This window comes from Dermochelys coriacea, chromosome 8 (assembly GCF_009764565.3).
Source record: "Dermochelys coriacea isolate rDerCor1 chromosome 8, rDerCor1.pri.v4, whole genome shotgun sequence".
Taxonomy (NCBI): Eukaryota; Metazoa; Chordata; order Testudines; family Dermochelyidae; genus Dermochelys; species Dermochelys coriacea.
The window spans coordinates 61,637,821-61,657,608 of NC_050075.1; the positions used below are offsets into that span (position 1 = coordinate 61,637,821).

General features: G+C 45.0%; 1 long non-coding RNA gene across 1 annotated transcript; it reads right to left on the reverse strand.

The window, feature by feature from the left end:
• Positions 1–9,473: 9,473 nt before the first annotated feature.
• Positions 9,474–14,934, reverse strand: LOC122455558. The gene is made up of 3 exons (XR_006273821.1): positions 14,887–14,934; positions 12,228–12,351; positions 9,474–9,915 (listed from the first exon to the last, which is right to left on the reverse strand). It is a non-coding gene; the product is annotated as an uncharacterized LOC122455558 (long non-coding RNA).
• Between the last annotated feature and the right edge of the window lie 4,854 nt (positions 14,935–19,788).

Below are 19,788 nucleotides of genomic sequence, written 5' to 3' on the forward strand. Positions count from 1 at the left end.
TCTGATACCAGATATACAGTATAGAAAATGGAGGCTTAGATTATCTCCTTTTTTAAGCAGTTGTTGAAGCAAAGGTATTGAGGCTTCCCCTGAAAATGACACTACTATTCTGCATCAAGATTTACTAACAAAAAAAAAAACTGTAAGGGCATGTCTACACAACAATTAAACACTTGTGGTCAGGTCAGCTGAGGGGGAAGGATCCCAGAGCCCATGCTTGAGCTCAAGCCCAAATGTCTACACTGAAGTTTTACAGCCCTGCAGCCCAAGCCCTGTGAGCTCAAGTCAGCTGACATGGGCCAGCTTCAGGTGTTTAATTGCTGTGTTGACATAGTCCATCTTCCTTGTGCATCAAAAACTCCAACTGAAGTCAGTGAGACTTTTAGGCCCACAAGAATCGCAGGGCAAACAATGACATACTGTTGATTTATGTAGTAACACTTTTTAAATGAAGATTATGCCAAGAAGGCTAGGTATTCACTGCTGGTTAGAGCAAGAACTCATTGTCAGGAGATCTAGATCCTATTGCCAACTCAGTCAGCAATTTGCTTGTGACCTTGTGAAACTCAATCTTTCAGTGGCTCATTTTTCCATTATTGAAGCTACTTTTTAAGCAGAGCTTTGAGATACTGCAATGTAAATGAAAAATACTAGTGGTTTATTGTAATGGTGAGAGGATCATTAGTTTGAAGGGGTTTTTTTGGTTTTCTGTGAAGGTTTTTAAAATTCAAATTCATTAGTGAAAACATTTCATATCTGTTAAAACCCTTTTGTATATTTTCCTTTTATCACAATTATGTTTTCTATTGAAAATTAAAAGGTATGGAACAAAACCACCAGCTCTCTTCATTGAAAAGGATTTTCTGCTTCAAGAACTATCAGACATTACAGCGAGGGCATGAGTTGATAAACTACTAACGGAAGGGCTGATATTTGTAGAAATCAGGAGTAACTCCCTTTTGGATCAGTTAGCTTCTCAATGTTGTAAGTGAGAAAAGAACCAGGCCCATAATTACAGCTGGTCAAAATTTTTCCAGTGGGACAGTTTTCCATTAGAAAACACTGATTTGACAACATTGGTATGTTCTGCTGGAATATATCAATCCTGTTGGAACTTTCAATAGAAAACAGGCAGGCTAACTAGCTGGCCAACCAGGATGCCTCACTGCTTCTCTCCTGCCAGATTGCCTACCTGCTTAACCATCTCTCTTGCTCCTCCAGTACTCTGTGGGCTCCCTGCTTCCTCAGCAGTTCACCAGGTTGGTTGCTGTGAATTTGAGGCTTCCCAGATTAGGAAGAAGCCCTGAAGAAGAGGTCTGGTGGAGATCAAAAGCTTGTACCTTCCACCAACAAAAGTTAGATCAATAGAAGATATTACCTCATGCCCTTTGTCCTTCTCCGATCCTGGGATGAAGATGGCCACAACAACCATATAAAGCTGTGAGAAATAGAACCTCTGACCTTGTTCCTGGAATCAGTGATCACAGAAACTATTACCAAGATTAGTCATTCAAACAAGTCAATGGCCCTTTATTAATCAGCTTTACCTGGAAATAAAATGATCTTTATTTTTATTTTTTCAATGCTGTGATTAATTTTCACTGATCAAAGAGTTATTTAGATAGTCATGATGAGTAGAGTTCAAAGTCGGAACCTTGAAAACAAACTTCAAATTTTAGGTGTTTGCATCTAAATCATAGGACTGGAAGGGACCTCAAGAGGTCATCTAGTCCAATCCCCTGCACTCATGACCAAACTAAGCATTATCTAAAACATCTGACAGGTGTTTGTCTAACCTGCTTTTAAAAAAGTCTCCAATGAAGAAAATTTCACAACCTCCCTAGGCAATTTATTCCAGTGTTTAACTGTCCTGACAGTTAGGAATTTTTTCTTAAACCACCCTTGCTGCAATTTAAGCCCATTGCTTCTTGTCCTATCCTCAGAGGTTAAGAAGAACAGCTTACATCCCTCCTCTTTATAACAACCTGTTAGGTACTTGCAATCCTTAGATCCAAGCCATTTCCTACAGTTTTAATTTTAGCTCAGATATAAAATTAATTTTGACAAACTACAAGGGACCTATCTCCCAGTTTGTTTGGGGTAAAATCTACTACAAGATTGGCCTATGATGGCAGAAAACTCACAGGACGAGTGGCTGTCACAAGATTTCTACTATCCAGGAGGGCAGAAATCACATAAAATCAACTCAATTCATAAGTGTTTTGAAGGCTGGTGATTTTTCAAGATAAGCTCTTGAGATTTCAATACCTAATAATTTAAAACCTAGATCTGATTTGGCTTTGAGCCCAAACACTGATCACTCTCTTAAACCCAGTCTGTATTTGAACAACCAGTGTTTAGTTATTACATTGTTTCATCTCTGGAGAGGGATTATATTTTTTATTTTATGGCCTCTATTCTAAAATACTTGGTCCTCATAAAATGGAACATGTGACTAAACAAAATTCCAGTTTTCAGAGTAGCAGCCGTGTTAGTCTGTATTCGCAAAAAGAAAAGGAGTACTTGTGGCACCTTAGAGACTAACAAATTTATTAGAGCATAAGCTTTCGTGAGCTACAGCTCACTTCATCGGATGCATTTGGTGGAAAAAACAGAGGAGAGATTTATATACACACACACAGAGAACATGAAACAATGGGTTCATCATACACACTGTAAGGAGAGTGATCACTTAAGATAAGCCATCACCAACAGCAGGGGGGGGAAGGAGGAAAACCTTTCATGGTGACAAGCAGGTAGGCTAATTCCAGCAGTTAACAAGAATATCAGAGGAACAGTGGGGGGTGGGGTGGGGGGGAGAAATACCATGGGGAAATAGTTTTACTTTGTGTAATGACTCATCCATTCCCAGTCTCTATTCAAGCCTAAGTTAATTGTATCCAGTTTGCAAATTAATTCCAATTCAGCAGTCTCTCGTTGGAGTCTGTTTTTGAAGCTTTTTTGTTGAAGGATAGCCACCCTCAGGTCTGTGATCGAGTGACCAGAGAGATTGAAGTGTTCTCCAACTGGTTTTTGAATGTTATAATTCTTGACGTCTGATTTGTGTCCATTCATTCTTTTACGTAGAGACTGTCCAGTTTGGCCAATGTACATGGCAGAGGGGCATTGCTGGCATACCATCATAGGGCCTAATCACATCAGCCACACTATCAGAGGCTCGTTCACCTGCGCATCTACCAATGTGATATATGCCATCATGTGCCAGCAATGCCCCTCTGCCATGTACATTGGCCAAACTGGACAGTCTCTACGTAAAAGAATGAATGGACACAAATCAGACGTCAAGAATTATAACATTCAAAAACCAGTTGGAGAACACTTCAATCTCTCTGGTCACTCGATCACAGACCTAAGAGTGGCTATACTTCAACAAAAAAGCTTCAAAAACAGACTCCAACGAGAGACTGCTGAATTGGAATTAATTTGCAAACTGGATACAATTAACTTAGGCTTGAATAGAGACTGGGAATGGATGAGTCATTACACAAAGTAAAACTATTTCCCCATGGTATTTCTCCCTCCCACCCCACCCCCCACTGTTCCTCTGATATTCTTGTTAACTGCTGGAATTAGCCTACCTGCTTGTCACCATGAAAGGTTTTCCTCCTTCCCCCCCCTGCTGTTGTTGATGGCTTATCTTAAGTGATCACTCTCCTTACAGTGTGTATGATAAACCCATTGTTTCATGTTCTCTGTGTGTGTGTGTATATAAATCTCTCCTCTGTTTTTTCCACCAAATGCATCCGATGAAGTGAGCTGTAGCTCACGAAAGCTTATGCTCTAATAAATTTGTTAGTCTCTAAGGTGCCACAAGTACTCCTTTTCTTTTTGCAAAATTCCAGTGTTATACTGTCTTCATGTCAGCTAGACAGAATTTGAAAACTGTCTCTTTTCCTCTGTTTGCTTGCTCTTGAAATTTCCTGTTGATTACTCAGCACCCTTTGCCTCTTGAATGTATGAGACATGAATTAGTTTGTTGATTTTTGACCCTATGCTATTTAACATTTATATCAGTGATCTGGAAGAAAACAAAATCACTGATAGTTTTCAAATGACACAAACATTGGAGAGTGGTAAATAATGAACAGTTCATTGATTCAGAGTGACCTGGATCATTTGGTAAACTGGGTGCAAAAAAACAATGTGCATTTTAATTCAGCCAAATGTAAATGTACACAGCTAGGAACAAAGACTGTAGGCCATATTTACAGAGTGGGGATCTTATTCCTGGGAAGCGGTGACTAAAAAGATTTGGTGGTCATGGTGAACAATAAGCTGAACATAATTTCCCTGTGCAGTGCTGTGGCCAAAAGAGCTAATGTGATCCTGACGTGCATAAACAGGAGAATCCCAAGTAGTAATAGGGAGATTACCTTTTTTTGTCACTGGTGCAACCACTTATGGAAACTGTGTCCAGTTCTGTTGTTCACAGTTCAAGAAGGATGATGATGAACTGGAGAGGGTGCAGAGAAGAGGCACGAAAATGATTAAAAGATTAGAACACATTCCTTAGTGATAGACTCCAAGAACACAATCTACTTAGCTGAACAAAGACAGACTTCAGGGAGTGATTTGATTATAGTCTATAAGTTTCTACCTAGGGAAAAATATTTAATAATGGGCTCTTCTGTTTAGCAGGGAAAGATATAACATGATCCAATGGCTGGAAGTTGAAGCTAGACAAACTCAGACTGGAAATAAGGCATAGATTTTTAATGCTGAGAGTAATTATTCCTGGGAACAGCTTACCAAGGGTCATGGCAGATTCTCCATCACTGATAATTTTTAAATCAAAACTGGATGTATTTCTAAAAGCTTTGTTCTAGGAATTATTTTTGGGAAGTTTTATGGCCTGTGTTACACGGGAGGTCAGACTGGATGGTCACAATGATCCATTCTGGCCTTGGAATCTTTGAATCGGTTTTAAAAGATATACCTGAGTCTTTGGGGATTTTTTGATCTGTAGCACTGCAGTACTTTGCATATTTAAGATTAAATTATCTATTAAATTAGCACAGTTGGAGGTAATAGTCCTTATTTAAGATGATGATTTGAAAACCTTCACTGGAAAAAAAAATAGCTTAGCTGTGGTGCCAGTGTTTCAGCTATATCTCAGCCAAATTGTTCTATGATTCAGAAAACATCCCTGCTTTGTTTTAAATAATTCTTTACATTTGTGTTAAATGAGGATGTATAAAGTCAGGTGATGAAGAGCCAGATCCTTGACTGGTGTAAATTGGAACAACTGCATTGAAGCCAATGGAGCTATGCCACTTTACAGCAGCAGAGGCTCTGGTCCATTATGTATCTAATATTTGCAATGACTATAACTCATTTTTACTTGCATTCTTTGGATCCTTTCAAAATTTTCCCATTGAAAATGAACATTGTTCTACCATCAAATTCTTTAATAAATCCATCTACAGCAATTGCAATCAAAATAAAATAACTACAAAGTGCTAAATTCTGCCTTCTGATACAGAAGTGCCATTTCCAATGCCTCCTTGTTAACACCCCAAAACCTTTACTCATATGAATAGCACCATTTGCCTCATGCAGTTAAGGATTTGCAGTTTGGGCCTCCCACTGGAGTTGCATGTTACTTCTCTGTGCAAGGAATTTGGCCAATAAACTGCATCATTACATACTCCAGCCCAATCCTGCAAACCTTTACTCTCAAGAGTAATCTTTACTCACGTGATTACAGGATACCACTAAAGTATACATGCAACAGACCTTATATGAGCCATTGGAACAGCTGGGCAAAATTCATTCCAGGTACAAGCAGATACAACTGGGCTGACTTTAGTGGAACTGCACCAATTTACTCCTAGCTTGAATTTTGCCCTGCTACTTTAAAATGCTGTTCAAGTCACTGGGATTCCTTGTGTGTGCGCATGAGTACAAGATCAGGACCATGGTTGGTTTTGTTTGAAATTTTTATACAACATATCCCATGTATAATATATCTGTATATGCACTTTCCGTGAGCATATTAGAGCTATGACACAATGAGAATGAAATATACCCCTAGTGAGGATCTGTGGATTTGGAACATAGGCAGTGGATCCCTTAAACTCTAGATTTTTAATACCAAGGCAGGACACAACAGAAGACTGACAGAATACATAAAAAAAAAAAAAAGGCACCCTGAGGATCTCATTGCCAGTGTCTTATAACCAAATCTCTCTGGCTCTGAGAGGAATGGGGATTTAGCCCCTTTCATGAACATTAACTAAAGCTGCCTTCTGTTTGACTGACTGGTCACTACTGAACCCTCTAGTTTGTATTTACTTAGTCATAGCAGCCTTTCACAGAATGCTCTTCTCTAATAATTGTCTCTTTACATGTGGGAGAGACCACCAGCTGCAAGCCTGTCAAGGTTCCTTCCCCACTCTGAACTGTAGGGTACAGATGTGGGGACCTGCATGAAAAGCTCCTAAGCTTACTTTTAGCAGCTTAGGTTAAAACTTCCCCAAGGTACAAACTATTTTATTCTTTGCCCTTGGACTTCCACTGCCGCCACCAAACGTCTGAGTTTACTGGGAAAACGTTGTTTGGAAACATCTTTCCCCCCCAAAATCCTCACCAAAACCTTGCACCCCCCTGCCAGGGGAAGGCTTGATAAAAATCCTCCCCAATTTGCATAGGTGACCACAGACCCAAACCCTTGGATCTTAACAATGAAAAAAGCATTCAGTTTCTTACAAGAAGAATTTTAATATAAGAAAAAGGTAAAAAAAATCACCTCTGTAAACTCAGGATGGTAAATACCTTACAGGGTAATTAGATACAAAAACAGAGAATCCCTCTAGGCAAAACCTTAAGTTACAAGACAGACACAAAGACAAGAATATTCATTCTATTCAGCACAGTCTAATTTCTCAGCCATTTAAAGAAATCTTAATCTAATGCATATCTAGCTAGATTACTTACTAAATTCTAAGACTCCATTCCTGTTCTGTCCCCAGCAAAAGCATCACACAGACAGACACAGACTCTTTGTTTCTCCCCCCACTCCAGCTTTGAAAGTATCTGGTCTCCTCATTGGTCATTTTGGTCAGGTGCCAGTGAGGTTATCTTAGCTTCTTAACCCTTTACAGGTGAAAGGGTTTTTCCTCTGGCCAGCAGGGATTTTAAAGGTTTTTAACCCTTCCCTTTATATTTATGGCACAGCCCTTTTGCAGTTTACTGTTGGAGGTTGCACTTCCTTCCCTTCCAGGTGGCAAGAATTTTGACCCCTCCTGTTCTAACCAGACTCTCTTTCTTGCCTGAGGAGAGAGCACATCCTCACATCCCTATGTTGTCTAACATAGATCTAGACTGACCATTGGCCCATGTCCTGAGATGCTTTGGGGTGGTTCATAATTATATCCCAAAGAGGAAGCCCAGGGAAGGGCATCACAGTTCCTTTCTGCTCAACCCTGGTTCCCGGAGGAAAGTATCTGTGCTCCCCACTTGACAAGGTCAATTTAGCAGATGACATCCCACCCTGGCTCAGCTCTGTTGGCCAACATGTTTGGAGAGCAGAGCTAAGGGTCTGCTTGCTTCCGGCTGCCTTTTTGCCCCTTCCTTGTCTGTCGTCACCTTTGTCTGTCTTGTCCTTGTCCATCCCTCCAAGAAATGCAAGTTGACGCCACACTATTCTATTTTGTTGCGAGCACGTTCTTTCCATTTCTGGCCAAAGAGTTTTGTCATGGATCAGCCCAACATGTTTTTGATCTGTCCAGTGGTTGCTTGTGGTCTCTGGGGATCCAGTCACTGATGCAGATTGTCCACCTACGGTCTTGCCTGCGGATTACATGACACACCTATCTTTGCTTTACGTCGTATGTGACCTGCACTATATTGGTCACCTCTGTACACCTTCTGATCTCCTGATTTGGTGGGTGATCATGGAGTGATCTTACACATTCGCCTTTCCATTGCTCTCTGCGTGACAGGGAATTTCTTTTCCTCCGCTTTTGTCATTGACCAGCTTTCCCCTCCATACATCATTGCTGGCAGAACAGTGGAGTTAAAACAGTTTTCCTTTTCTTCATGGGCAGTTCATCATCCGTTAGAGCTGTCTTTATTTTGTTGAAACTTCCCCACCCCACCTTTCTCTTACTGCATTCCTCTTCACATGAGTTGTCTGCCCAGCTGCTGACCCAGATAAATATATTTGTTGACCTCCTTGATTTCTTTCCTATTTACAGTGATGATTCCTTCTGCACAATGCTCATTCTGCATCCACTTCGTCTTCGACATGTTCACTTCCAACCCAATATAATGCAAAAGTGTTTGCAGTTGCTGCAATTTGTTCTCCAGTTCTGCTGCATCTTTTGCCAGTATTACAGTGTCATCAATGAAGAGAAGATGAGTTAACTGTTTATCAAGTCTATCTGTTGTGAGGAGGAAATATTTGGTCTGAGTCATGCCCTTTCCTCTCCACTGCACTTGAAGGTCCAGGGAGGCCATATGAGTGGCTGTGTGTGTGTGTGTGTGTGTGTGTGTGTGTGTGTGTGTTTCTTCCTTTACTTATGCTTCTGCATGACTTTGTTAGGGCTGGTCATGATCTTGTCCATATTGCAGTGATGCATACATTTCTTGCCGTCATACCCTAGTTCATGGTAAGAGCTAACAGTTAAATCCAGTTGAAATTTTGACCCAAATCAACATTAACTGTGTTACTACAGGGGTATTTTTTTATCCTCATCTCTTGACAATGGTGCGCCTGTCACATGCTATCACTTTGATTACTTAACAAATAAGGACTATATTCTACCTTCAGCTGTTAAAAATTCCCTGTAATTTTAATGGGAAGTCTTCATGCAACAGACATATATCCAATACAAAACTTTCTGTACATAAGGTTCTGTAAATAGTCTGCTCGATATGTATCCCTAAATATCTGTAAGTATATAAGGGAACTGTTTGAATGTAGTTCAGGAAATGAGTCACTTAATTTCAAATTCCAGTTTCAAAGACTACATCTTTAGCTTGGGATGTGTCATATTTTGTGCTGACAGGCTCATTTTTACGTTTATTTTTCAAGCCTAAAATATGTGAAATGCGTCACATTTTTGATCTCCCTTGCATTTTAGGGATATTTTCATATCCATGTGGTCTGTCTATTCTATAAATGAACTCTATTTCCTACAAGTTCATATCAAGAAAAAAACTTCAGCTGTCATTTCACCTTGTTAGCAGAAAGTGGTGGTGTAAAGTGAACATACCTGGGGAAAAAAGTGATTGGCAACAGATAAACTGAATTTGAGGAATAAGTCTTAGTGCATCATGAAAAGAAAAAGAAAAATTCTAGAAAGATGATATGCCACACAATACAAGAGACCAAAACCAAGGCATGGCAACTCATTACAAGAACAGACATAAAAGCAGGAATGAATACAAGGTCAAGAATGGAATTGTCACTTAGGACCTCAATTTCAGGAAACAAGTCATATATAGCCAAGATGTTGTCATGAAAGATTATTTCTTGCCCTTTCAGACTTTATTGTATTTTTGATTGATTGTCTCAAATGCAAGCAACAACAATATAGCACCAAGCAAAATTACTGAGTACATATTTAAACAGCATTATAAATAGGCAAGTAAGACTGAGTGCAGTGGCTGGATATTTTAACCCATCAGATCATCGATTTACAAAATAATAAGTGCTTTTTCTCTAATTAGGGCTTTTATTATTGTAATTGAAGCTTTTTCTTATCAGAGGTTATCTTTTCTGTTCTTTTCCATGCTTTTTTCCCCCCTTTGGGTCTAATTCTTCATTTATTGACTTAAACGAGAGTTCTGGGTACTCAGAATGTAGGGCTGAGCCTTTGGTTGTTGGAAATGCCTTCAGTATACTCTTCTGGTTTTGTTGCCCCAGATTCCCAGGACACACTGTAGTTCCTGTAATTAAATGACTCTTCATAACAAACAATCTCCCAAGGGCTCATCAGATTTTCATGAGTCCTTTCATTTTGGTTGCCATTTTTATTTTTAACTTTTTTTTTACTCTTAACCCTAGTTTGCACTTGCTCATGTTATAATGTTTTTTCATAAGAATAGATTTATCTTCTGAAGGTTTAGATCAGGGATAGTCTATTTTTTTGTCATGGTCCAAATTTCTTGGGTAAGGTATAGTTACCTGGATCCAGACTCCAGAGAAAAAAAACAACAACAAGTAAATCAAATGATTTAGAGGTCCAATCAAAAGCATTTGGCAGACTGGAGTTGGCTCATGCCTATTGCCTGTTGACTACCTCTGGTTTAGATAGTGGTTTGGGATGCTTCATATATCCCTTTCACAAGAATGATCATTTTTGCAGCAGGAAAACTACAAGGGAGGGAAGAAAATGATAATCTATCCCCTTCAGAGGAGAGATGTATTTAAATAAGACTGAGGTTTCTCTCACTTATGGGGGTGGGATTATTCCAGATTTAGCCTGGTATGACCAAAATAAGAATCGAGTTGTGTTTGTATGAAGCACTTTCCTATTATTTGTGGTAGGCTGCATCGATGGCTCAAAACACTATTAGTTTGATTGTGAACTCCTTGTTCATATCAGTGGGATTTACTCACACAAGCAGTCCCACTGGAGTCATAGTAACTGTTTACTAATGTGAGCAAGTAGGTCATCGTGAATCCCTATAGGAAAACAGTCTTTTGGCCCACTGCTTCACAATTCTGTAGTGTATTTTAGAACTGTACATGGGCATAGGCTATTGATGCTGAGTTATGTCTCATGTTTATGGTGCAGATGAACAAAAAGGAACTGTAAAAAAAAACTGATAGTCACTAATTCATTAAATAACAAAAGTGACTGTCTTTGTTTGGAAGTTGTGAATGCTTTCTCCTGATCAGCTTATGGCCACATTTTGTTCTCAGATGCACGTGTATAGCTCTCATTAAGATTAGTGAAAACTGTATAAGTGAATCTGAGAGCAGAATTCGGCCATTAAATAGCAAACTGCCTATGGTTGTTGGGGAAATCTTAGCTATGGGAAGTGCAGGAGAGAGGAGGGAGAAGGAAGGGAAGCAAGAGAAAGAAGACTGTGCTAATTTTATTTTTACTGTGAACTTAAGATAACTTTCATACACCCCACGGGGAAGAAAAAAATTAAATCTGCTAAACATAGTCAGGTTTCAGAGTATTAGCCATGTTAGTCTGTATCTGCAAAAAGAAAAGGACGACTTGTGGCACTGTAGACTAAAATTTATTTGAGCATAAGCTTTTGTGAGCTTATGCTCAAATAAATTGTGAAGTGAGCTGTAGCTCACGAAAGCTTATGCTCAAATAAATTTGTTAGTCTCTAAGGTGCCACAAGTCCTCCTTTTCTTTAAACATTGTGTGTGGGGGGGGGGGGGGAAATGAGAGATAGGGTTATATCATAGGGTTAGTTATAAGTTTGTTCTTTTGGGGGTTTCCTTAGGTAAATATTCTCTGTGTGCAGGGGCCCAGCAGTACAGCTTGTGCTAAGCACTCCATAACTTAAATAAATCTGGCAGTATATCTGACATCCTAATTTATACTTATGAGGATAACTCTGACCAGAAGGGCCATGAAAATGACTAAATTTATTCACATTTGATCAATTATGGTCTCTCTCAAGGTAAAGTAGTGTAATATGTATACATATATATTAGTATACTTCATACACAATATAGGAAATCTATGTCAGCAGCATATATATGACTTAAGGGTATTAAGTTTTTTCCATTAAGAGTAGTTCCGAAGGTTATTCCCTAAAACATTTTGCCAAGCAAGGCAGTAGCCACAAGCTGTGTCACCTGTGGGCCAGACAGAGTTTGCACCACAGCCATCTTTGAGCTTTCTGCAGAACATGTCACTTGTCAGTTATTTGACCTAAGGTGAGTTAGGGGGTAGGGGGGGAATCTGGTAAAATAAAAAAGGAGGGCCGGAATCTCAGCTACAGCCAGTGGGAGTAGCTCTATTGTTCATTGGAGCTGCACAGACCATCACCAGTGGAGGGTCTGTAGCAGTTACTTTTTCTTCTTCACCTTGCATCTGTTCTCTATCTTCCTCTTCCCCTCTTTTTCTGTTCCTCACCTTTTTATTTGTGCCACTTAAACAGTTAGATTTCCAGTTTCTATTTTCTTTTTAAAATTCGTTTTAGGAAATAAAAAGACCATGAGTTACAATTAAGTTTGCGATGGTTGGGTGTTAAAAATGTGCTTCCTCCCATCAAAGAAGGAAAACCTTAAAAATGTATTTTGCCTGTGGCTCCAGAAGCAATAATCCTTCAGTAGCTATTGCCTCCTTCCATATACCAATGAGAGCTGCATAATTCATATGAAGCAAGTTATTCAGCCAAAAAGGTAAGCTGCAGAAGCAAAAGGAGGAACACTGCTTTTTATTATTATTTATATATAACATGATATTATTGCACTGGAGATAAACTACCTTGAATTCCAATTTATAAATCTTGAAAACTCTAAAGTAATGTCAGTGGCCAGGTATAGTTTTTTTCCATTACTTTTATAGTTACTGCTAAATACAAGAGCTGCTAATGCAACAATGCTTTCATATCATCTTGGTGGAGATTTTGAGGTACACCACTGTGGTTGGGAAAGTATGGGGGAATCAAGATAAAAGTTTAATATTTTGGGTTTATTGTCCTGTCTGTCTAGGGATAGATCCTCAACTGGTATATCTCCATTAAAACCCCAGCCATTTTGGATACATAACTGTATCCAGGACATATCCTTTGAGGATTGGATAATAGGAATTATTTCAATTTCACTGCCTACCTGAAGTACTGTGCAGGAAAATTACTCAATAGGGCCAGGAGTATAAAATTCTAATCTTAGATGTGTCCTCAGACCTCTCAACATGCCAAGCCTCATTTTGGGATGCAATGTGGGTTAAAGACCCAATATGAGGGGCACACAGAAGCGATGTGTACAAGGAAGTTAAAATACCAGGGGTGTATGTGTCCCTGCCTTTGGCATAAATTACTCTCCAATTTCAGTTCATTAATTTTTATTTCTGCTGTAAATTATTATAACAGTGAAAGTGAGGAACTCTCAGATTTGTGTAGAATGTAGGTAATGAGGCTAAAATGAGTGACAGGGACTTTTGAGAGGTACGTGAGCATCATGTATTGGTATCTGTCTAATCCCCTTCTACCTACCGTAATCATTTGACTGGACTGGTGGATCATAATTTGGAGAGCCTGAAACACAGAGCCCCAGTAGTTTTAGTAATGGGCAACTATCCAAAGTTTTAGATGCTGCTAAAAGATTGGATCCAAAAACATATATTTATACTTTCTGGACTTGTCCAGGAAGCCCTCACACTAGTAAAAGTATTTGAGGCTTCATCCTGTGCTCTTCTGATAGAGCAATCTCTCACTGAAGGCAGGCCTCAAAATATGAATGCAGATCAGGCCCAGAATTAAGAAAGCACAGCACAATATGAGTAAAGGAAACTTAAAAATTAATTCTCTTGTAAGGCAGGGCCTGGTTGAAGTCTGAGTTTTCAATCATTTTGAGAAAGTGTTTAAAAAAAAAAAAAGGCTGAGTGGGATGCTTTTTTAGCACTGACTCCTTTAGTGGCAATCAGATATAAAAGAGGAGTTTCTTCGTGGTCCATCAGGCAGAATGAAGAACAATGCCCTCCCCGATGTCATTGTCCATTGATGTATTTGGTGATTGCTACTTTTTGATCGAGAATACATTCAATCATGTAGCAGGCAGAATTTCATCTGGATGAATGAGCAGTTGAAGTGGAAGGTTTTCCATTTAGCTGGATTTAGGAAAGACTTTCGGGAGCTTTCATAAAATGGTTAAAGTGAGTACAAAAAAAACAGTCTTTATCTGTGTCAATAGTATCAGGCAGGAATAGGATGTCATGGAGGCAGGCTTTTTTTTTTTGCCCTTTTTCACAGACTGAAAGCATCATCTGTAACGGGGTCAAACATGGGTGAAAATTATTTTGTGGGTACTGGGACCAGAAGGGCTGAATATTCTGAAACACTGCAAGATTGGCTAGTGATCTTATTAGACTAGCCTAATTGGTACAGACCACAAGAGATATGGATAACTACCAAACATTTCAAAAACTTGCAGAAACCCAACCCCAGAAGGGCCACATTTTTAGAGGAGTACCTGTAGATATTCATGCCTTATTTGCATGCAGTTATTTCAGTTGCACATGCTGTCATGGTATTTGCATACACAAGTGACCAGTTACACATCCAGCAGGTAATTTGTGTGGGCAAATACTGTATTTACACATGAAATATTACATATACAAGTTAGTCATTTGTATTGTGCACACATGAATGCATTTACTTTTCTAAAAACTTAAGCCTCATGTTCTATTGGGACTACTCATTCATTTATAGTTACACACAGGCATAAGGTTTGCTGGATTACAGCCAGAGAAACTAGCCTTTCTCCACATGATTTTTCTGAAGCCAGAAAGTAGAGGAACAACATGAATGAATATATATTTTGTGGCAGAGCTCCGACCTTGTCCCCCTGGGTCCCACACTTTTAGGCAGTTTATGCTAGCCTCAGAGGCTCACTGTGACCCTCCATATAGCCCTTCTCTCTCTACTGAGCCCTTTTCTTCATAAGCCAGCAAGGAAGTTGGTGAGAGAACTCCCAGTGTCTGTTTTCCTATGGGCTTATACCTGAACAGTTTAGCCTCCTGTCCTGACAAGGGCCTGTCTTCCCCTCCCAGGAGATGTTTCTGTAGTGGCAGGTTAAGGGGAACCCAGGCCCAACCTCTACCTCGGGTTCTGGCCCAGGGACCCTAATGGTAGCAGCTGTTAGCAGCTGACCTGCCAGAGTTGCTGCATTTTCCTGGGCCACTTCCCCACAGCTCTCCCACTTCTCTTCTTCATCCTTACCTTAGGACTCCCTTACTGATGGCTTGAGGATGTCTTCATTAACTAGCAACCACACTTCCTTTCCTCTGGTTCTCCTCAGCCTGACTGGAGTGAGCCCTTTTATAGTATCAGAAGGGCCTTAATTAGAGTCAGGTGGTCACATTAGCTTAATGGCCTCACCTGACTCTTTGCAGGTTAATTGGAGTCAGGTGTTCTCATTAGCCTGGAGCAGCTTCTGCTCTGGTAGCTCAGGGAACAGAAACCTGTTCAGCCAGTGGCCAGTAGAGTTGTCTCTAACTCCTCTGCTGAACTCAACTGGCTCCGAGGAAGACTCCTGCTCCTGGGCCTTAGGCTCTTGCTGCTGCTGCCGCCATCGGGCTAGCTACTTCTCTGGCCCAGCCCAGCCAGGGACCACCCACCCCTCTTCTCTGCTACCTGGTTGCTGACTAGCTGCTGGACTCCCCTCCTCTCCCACTTGGGTGCTGCTGCTGCTCCAACTGCAGCCCCTTGGGAGAGGGGGGGCTACTGGCTGTCGCTACTGCTCCTGTGGACACCACCATCACCACCACCTGTGAGGGTCCTTTCTGCCTGCCTGGCCACCGGGCTGCTGCTGCCTGGGAGCTGCTGGACCCCGAAGGAGGAGGGGACGAGGCTGTCGTCTGCTGTGGGGGGATCTTAAGGCTGAGTAACTTTTGAACTGTGCTCTTGTGGTGGGGGTTTTGACTGTGTTTGTGGGGACACAAGGGGTGTGGTGTGGAGCCTGCCCCCCAGTCCATCTGTGTGGTCCCCTCCCCCCAACACCCACCACCACCACCGTCGCTGCCTCCTCCACCACCCCCAGTGGACGCTTCCCATCTGCCTCACGCTCCTGCCTCTGGGACTCTGCTGCTTGCTAGGCCTGCCGCGCCTTTCACCACCTTTTGGGCCTGAAGCAGCAGCCAGCCTGCACTGACTCTTTGCAAGCGCATGTGGGCGCACGTGCCCACCCCGGACTGGACCCCTTTAGCGAGCCCCCAGCTTTGTCCCTTGCTACCTGCCCCATTTTGCCTTCACAGAATGGGCTTCCCCAGGATCGAGAGGGCAGGTAAGAGGGCGGCATTGGGAAGGAAGGGAGGGACTGAGGTCAGGACGAGGCGGACACCCAGGTTGTCCAGCGGCTCCAGGGGAACGAACATGCCCCCCCCCCACCGCCAGGCCCTTCTCCACTGCCTCCTGGGCTGCAGCCTCTGATGTTAAAAAGAAGACTATCTTCCCATACATTTTGGAGGCCGCCACAATGGCCGTGGGCCACTCCACCCTCGCCAACACCCTCACGTACGTCTCCACGTGGGGCAAGGCGGGCACCACATCCGGAGGGACTGCCTGTTGACCCAGCAAGGAAGGGCATCCGTGACCCCCAAGCCCCAGCGGGGCGCCAGCCCCATCATCACTAGCGCCCCTGGTTGCCCAGAGCCGCCCCTCCTCCTCCTCAGTCCACCACTGCTCCTGCTCGGCCCAAGGGGTGCTCCCCCAGCACGTCCAGGTGAGCGGGAGAGCCCTGCCTGCAGTCCAGCGGGGCATCTAGAGGAGGGTGCGGCAGGGATACCACGAAGCATGGGAGAGGGCCCGCCCCAAGGGGAATCTTCTCTCTCTCATGCCGCCCCACCGCTGCCTGTCATAGTCCCTGAGCCATCGCCCCTGCCTCCCGACCCGACCTCTGTTAGCCGGCCCCCTGATGATGCCATGGAGGGCTGGGCCCTAGTCCAGGGGAAGCGGGGCAAGCGGAAGGCTCGAGCTCCGCTCCCTTCCACTGATGAGGAAGCCCCCAGGAAGACCAGAAAAGGGGGCACTGATGCCGAGCCCTCTGCCTTGCCCGTGGGCGCGTTCCATCCCCGGTGCCGGCTGGGGAAGACGTGGCAGCACGGGAGGGCACTACCATCCCTCCATTGGAGTCCCTTCCCTCCAAGGCCCCTGATGGAGCCCCTCCTGCCCCATTACCATCTGGAGCCCCTGTGAGCCCCGAGGCGAGTGTCACTTCGGGCATTGGTGAGGAGACCTCCGGGGTGGTGGAAAGAGAGCTCCCTTCCATCTACGAGGAGATCGAGGCGCTGGGTCTGACTCCAGTCACCCAGGGGGAGGAGGACCCTCTGCTAGCGGGCCTCAATCTGAGCTGTGTTGGCGGTCCCTTCGGATGAAAGCCGGGGGCTAGTGGCCCCGGCACCCCAGACACTGTGAGAGGAGCTGCGGGAGTTCCTTGAGGACATCCGTGGCTCCCGTAACAAGTTGCAGCTCGCTCTCCGCAACGGGGGGACTTCCATCAAATCCTCTGGGCCGTGAGGGCCCTCATGGGGGAGGGTAAAAGGACCGGGAAGCAGAGTGCCGCGGCCTACCAGCGGGTTCGCCTCTTCCGTGACTCCTTACTCACCTATAGGGTAGGTCATGGACTGTTGCACAGCCCGTCGGGAGCCGCGAGCGTCCCTGCCGGCGAGGATGCCCCCAGCCCTCCTCATGGCACCTCTTACCATCGCAACGTTGAACGCCCGCGGCTGTAGGATGGGTCTCCGCAGGTCCCAGGTGCTCTCCTTCCTTCGGGAGGGGGGGAACTCTGTGGTTTTCCTGCAGGAAACCCATACAGTTCTGACCGCCGAAGACAGCTGGCGGCTGGATTGGGGGGACAGGGTTTGCTTTAGCTTTTGCTTTAGCATCTCACAGTTCGTACGGCTGGAGTGGTGACCCTGTTCTCCCCCGACCTATGGCCCGAGGTGCTGGGGGTCACTGAGGCTGTGCCAGGCCGCCTGCTGCACCTCCGGATCTGTATGGAGGGGCTCGTGGTCAATCTTGTCAAGGTCTATGCCCCGACGTCGGGCCCGGAGTGGCTGCATTTCTTTCAGCACGCATCCCCTTTCCTCTGCACCTTGGATCCTCGCGAGTGCCTGGTCCTGGGCAGGGACTTTAATACGACTCTCGAGGAGTGGGACCGCTCAGCGACCGAGCTGTGCCCAGCTGCCACGGATGTCCTCTGGGAGATAGTCAACTGTCAATCTCTGGTGGACGTCTGGCACGACCACCACCTGGACGACATCTCGACGTTCACCTTTGTCCGGGTGGAGGCCCATTGGTCACACCACTCCCGGTTGGACTGCATCTACTTATCATGTTTCCACCTTTCACGGGCCCACTCCTCCAGCATCCATCCGGCCCCGTTCTCCGATCACCATTTAGCCACTGTGACGGTCTCTCTCTCCGTAGACAGGCCGGGGCCGGCCTGTTGGCATTTTAACAACAGCTTGTTGGAGGATGTGGGCTTCGTGGTGTTCTTCCAGGAGTTCTGGCTGGCCTGGCGAGGGCAGCGGTGTGCCTTTCCCTCAGCACAGCGGTGGTGGGACCTGGGGAAGGTGCGCAATCGGCTCTTCTGCCGTGACTACACCCGGGGCGCCAGCCGACGGAGGGATGCGGCGATAGGGCAGTTGGAATGGGAGGTCTTAGAGCTGGAGAGGCATCTGGCCGCCAGCCCTGAGGATCCATCCCTCTACAGGGCATGCTGGGAGAAGCGGGAGGAGCTCCGGGCCCTCGAGGACCATCGGGCCCGGGGTGCTTTTGTTCGATCCTGCATCCGCCTCCTTTGGGAGATGGATCGCAGCTCCCGCTTCTTCTATGCCCTGGAGAAAAAGAGGGGGGCTAAGAAACATGTCATCTGCCTACTGGCAGAAGATGTCACCCCTCTCATGGATCCAGTGGAGATGTGCGGGAGGGCCACGGCCTTCTACGCATGCCTTTTCTCCCCGGATCCGACTGATCCTAACGCTTGCAGAGTGCTCTGGGACGAATTCCCAACGGTCAGTGCAGGTGACCGAGACTGGCTAGAGCTACCTCTCACTGTGGCCGAGTTCTCGGAAGCCCTCCACCGCATGCCCACCAATAAATCTTTGGGCATGGACAGGCTGACCATGGAGTTCTACCGCATGGACGTCCTCGGCCCAGACCTAATCACCGTCTGGGCCGAGTCTTTGCAGAGCGGGGTCCTCCCTCTTTCATGCAGGCAAGCTGTGCTCGCCTTATTGCCAAAGAAAGGGGACCTCTGCGATTTACGGAATTGGCGTCCCATCTCGCTCCTCAGCACGGACTACAAGGTCGTAGCGAAAGCCATCTCACTGCGGCTAGGGTCCGTGCTGGCGGACGTGATCCACCCAGACCAGACCTACACCGTCCCAGGCCACACCATCTTCGACAACCTGTATCTGGTCCGGGACCTCTTGGAACTCGGGTGTAGGGATGGTCTGTCGTTCGCCCTCCTGTCCCTGGATCAGGAGAAGGCATTCGACAGGGTATCTCCTGAGCACTCTGCAAGCATTTGGCTTTGGACCCCAGTTTGTGGGTTTTCTCCAGGTGCTGTACGCCTCCACAGAGTGTCTGGTCAGGCTCATCTGGACCCTGACCTAACCGGTCAGCTTCGGGTGAGGAGTACGGCAGGGGTATCCGCTCTTGGGCCAGCTGTACACTCTGGCAATCGAGCCCTTCCTCTGTCTCCTCCGCAGGAGGTTGACGGGGTTGGTGCTGCGGGAGCTGGAGCTGCGGCTGGTCTTGTCGGTGTATGCCAACGATGTGCTCGTCGTGGTCCAGGACCCGGGCGACTTGGCGCAGGTGGAGACTTGCCAGCCATTTACTCGGCAGCCTCCTCCACCCGGGTCAGCTGGGTCAAAAGCTCTGGCTTGGTGGTAGGGGAATGGTGGCAGGTGAGCTTCCTCCCACCTGCGCTTCAGGCCATCCGGTGGAGCGCGGGTCTGCTGCTCTATCTCGGCGTTTACCTTTCTGCCACGCATCCGTCTCTGCAGGAGAACTGGCACGGTTTAGAGGACAGGTTGGTAGAGCGGCTCTGGAGATGGGCAGACTACTCCGGTGTCTCTCCCTTCGAGGGAGGGCACTGGTGCTTAATCAACTAGTCCT